General features: G+C 38.7%; 1 pseudogene; it reads left to right on the forward strand.

Moving 5' to 3' along the window:
* Window positions 1-416: 416 nt before the first annotated feature.
* Window positions 417-516, forward strand: LOC127077373 (uncharacterized; annotated as a pseudogene).
* The last annotated feature ends 3,542 nt before the right edge of the window (window positions 517-4,058 follow it).

Genomic DNA, 4,058 nt, shown 5'->3' on the forward strand with positions numbered 1-4,058 from the left:
GCGAGTAGGGGCTTCCTTGAGCGTAGTTTACTTGCTCCGCTTGGATTCCTGTTAAGAGTTAACAATCCGTAGGAGTGTGACCTTGGATTCCACAGACCTCGCAATTCTGAGTTATAGCAACCACGGCGGTTGGAGGCGATACATTTAAACTTTCAATTTTCTGGACCAGAGCATCCACTTTTGCATTAACATGATCAAGGTTACTTATCTCGTACATGCCAGTTTTCGTTTGAGGTTTTTCCACCATTGTTCGTTCGGTTCCCCACTGATAGTGGTTTTGGGCCATGCTCTCGATAAGCTGGTAAGCATCAGCATAAGGTTTGTTCATTAGTGCACCACCTGCAGCGGCGTCTATTGTTAACCTTGTGTTGTACAAGAGACCATTATAAAATGTGTGAATTACTAACCAGTCTTCCAAACCATGGTGTGGACAAAGTCTCATCATGTCTTTGTATCTTTCCCATGCTTCGAAAAGAGACTCGTTGTCTTTCTGTTTAAATCCGTTTATCTGGGCTCTTAACATAGCTGTTTTGCTTGGCGGAAAGTATCGGGCAAGAAAAACTTTCTTCAACTCGTTCCATGTGGTGACAGAGTTGGAAGGAAGAGATTGAAGCCATCTTCTAGCGCTATCTCTTAACGAGAAAGGAAAAAGACGAAGTCGAATTGCCTCTGAAGTGACACCATTAGCTTTAACAGTATCAGCGTATTGGACAAATACGGATAAATGAAGGTTTGGATCCTCGGTAGGATTTCCAGAGAATTGGTTCTGTTGCACTGCCTGCAACAACGAAGGTTTAAGTTCGAAATTGTTTGCTTCGATTGCGGGTGGAGCAATACTTGAATGCGGCTCATCTTGTGATGGAGCGGCGTAATCTCTAAGAGCACGAGCTGGTTCTGCCATCTCGGGTATCGAAGGGAAAATGTTTTTGAAATTAGGAAGTTCTACAGGAGGGAGATTGTTTGCAGCACGATATTCCCGAATTCGTCGTAAGACTCGGAGATATAGTTCGATATCGTTGATTCGTAAATAGAGTGGCTCGCCTTGTGAACGAGTGTGTGGCATACAAATCGACGATAGAAAGAAAAGAAAAAGAAACCTTAGTCTCTACAGCGTAACAGAAGAGTTACGATATCGATTAAATAAAAGATCCCCGGCAACGGCGCCAAAAACTTGATCGCTCGACTTCGTGAGTCGAATTTGGGGTACAAACTGCAAGTGCACAGTTCTATCGCGTAGTTTTAAAAGATATCGATCCCACAGGGACTTATGAATAGATATACCGTTATCTAAGGTTACTTCGTAAAGCTAAGGTGGATAATGTTTGATTGTTTGGGGGAAAAGCTAAAAACTAAACTAAGATCTAGATTAAATATTAATAAAGCGGATATCGGTATGTAGTTCGTCGTAATTAGGGAATCAATTCTTTGTCGGTTTCCTGGTTTTAAAATAAATCTTTTCAGTTGACTTTATTGATTAAAAGTTTTATCTCAAACTCTCGCTCTGTTGAATAAACCATGATTTTATGTTAATGTAGCTGTCACTTATAATTAAGTCAAAAACCATTTTTTTGAAAACAATAGAATCCGTAGAAACTCTTTTTAAGAAAACACTGACCGTTTAAACACCCTTATCTCAAACTCTCGCTCTGTTGACTTAGGTTATATAATTAAATTCGAATGCTTAACTCTCGTCCTCACATTCAATCTTTAAAAATACTTTTTGGAAAAGATCAGAATTTAATTAACTCTAAAACTTGCTCTCGCCCTGATCTAGAATTAATGTCTAATTTACACTGTCCAGTTAAAACCTCAAACTCTCGCTCTATTGATTTTAACTTCTTTATGTCTTTTACTTCCGTAAAAACCTTTGTTATTAACCCTGTAAATTGAGACCGTAAAAAGAGTGATTTTAATTTTAAATTTAATTAAACCGACTTAGTTTTGATTCCTTATTCCGCTTACTTTACATACCGATATCTAAGCGAATTAGCCAGACATGCTAAACAAACTTAAATACTTATCATGCATAAACAGACTCATCCCAGGAAAATAATATAAATAAATAATAAAACAAAGCATTAAATAATAATTAAAGAACCTGAATGAGTTAAACAATAGTCTTGAACACTCCACCACAAGCCGGTAGGATTTGTTCTTGGATTCTTCAATTAAACAACAAATTAAAACGAAGGAAATAAAAACTAGATTCTAACGTAAGGTTAGATCTGGTAAAAAGGTACACAATAGTTTCCGGTGTAGAAACTATTGTGCGAAAAGAATTAACTAAATGCTAAAAAGGAAAATAGAAATTGCAAGGGAAATAGTGTAGAACTCGTAAAAATAATAAAGAAACAATGCCTAAGCTGCTGGAAAAGAAAATATGCAAAAGCGAAAACGGCAAAGAAAAATGTGGAAAAGCGTGGAACCCTTTTAGGTTTGGAAAGTGGCTATTTATATTGGTGCCTTGAGTAACTGCCTCCGCTTCAAAGGTCTTCAACGTGCATAAAAGTTGGGCGTGGATATAGGGCTCAACTCTCCCTCAACGTCTCTGAAGCGTTCCTTGCGCCAAAAATATAGGGGAATGGTGTGACGTTCGTCACACCATGTGTGACGTCCGTCACAGGAGTGTGCAAGGCGTGACGCTCGTCACGGCCTCTGTGACGTCCGTCACAGGCACAACACCTGTGTTTTGTGCTTTGGGCTGGGCTTTGATATTTGGTTCATTTTCTCTCCTTTTTGCACCTCCTTTTCTTCCATTTTTACTTGTGCTTTAAATAAACCACCTGAGACAAATAGGAAAAAATACCGCGTAATATCTAATAAAATGAAGTGAACTGAAATAAATAATAATATAATTTAATTGAATTAAGTCCTAAAATATGATATAATTTCATGTTATCAGGTAACAAACTCAAAGAGACATGTGATCTAAACACCGGTTACTGGGTGAAAGAACAACAAGCTCAGGAAGAATGAATATCTAAGACCGGTATAAGGGTGAGAGATATCAATCAACCAAATATTTGAGAAAGACCTAAAAAGGTACATCAACTCAGGAAAATCTGAATCCACAGGGGACCAAGGTCATAATAGGGAGCAGAATAGAAGGAACACCAGGGATACCGACTACTGGGTATATAATAGGTGACCGACCAAAGCGGGAATTGGTATATATGCCAAAACACTCATCATCCGAAAGGAGGGCTTGAAAAAGCAAATCGACTTACAGGATGGACATTCGAATCCGCAACGGAAAAACGAATCTTACTCAGCTGGGGAAAAAACCCAAAGAGCGCATGAGATATAATATCCATTACCGTCAGAACGTGGATAGTATACTCGCATGAGATATATTATCTATTACCGTCAGAACGTAGATAATATACTCGCAAGGAAGAGACACCAGAGATACCGGTTACTGGGTATATAATAGGTGACCTACCGAAAACGTGAATTGGTTTTTACTGCCAAGACACTCATCATCCTGAAGAGAGCAAAACGCAGACTTATCAAAGGATGGATATTCGATTCTACAAAGAATACGAATCTTACTCCGCTGGGGAAAATCAACAAAGGATTCCAACCAAAGAGTGACTGAGATATATTATTCATTATCGTCAGAACGTGAATAATACACTCGAAAAGAAAGAACAAAGAATATCCGATTCCACAAAGGGACATGAATCTTACTCGACTGGGGAAACACAATAGGCTTCAACTGAAGAGTGCATGAGATATATTATCCATTACCGTCAGAACGTGGATAACATACTCGCATGGAAGATTATCCACAACCGGTTACTGGGTTAATAAAGGATAAATCAACCGAAAAGAAAGGCATCGGGATACCAAAACTAGGTATATAAAGATGACCAATCAAAGGGAGAAACAATCATTACCGAGCAAAAGGGTAAATGAAAGATGACTCACTAGGGATGCATTGATAAACATCAATGATCCGGGGAACAAAATCACAGGCATACGGTGAAAGGACCCGCTGAGGATAAAATTGCTAGCATCCGGCAATTACCCAGAAGAAAGAGGGAATATCAACATCG

The sequence above is a fragment of the Lathyrus oleraceus genome, chromosome 4 (genome assembly GCF_024323335.1).
Source record: "Lathyrus oleraceus cultivar Zhongwan6 chromosome 4, CAAS_Psat_ZW6_1.0, whole genome shotgun sequence".
In the NCBI taxonomy this organism is placed as follows: domain Eukaryota; kingdom Viridiplantae; phylum Streptophyta; class Magnoliopsida; order Fabales; family Fabaceae; genus Lathyrus; species Lathyrus oleraceus.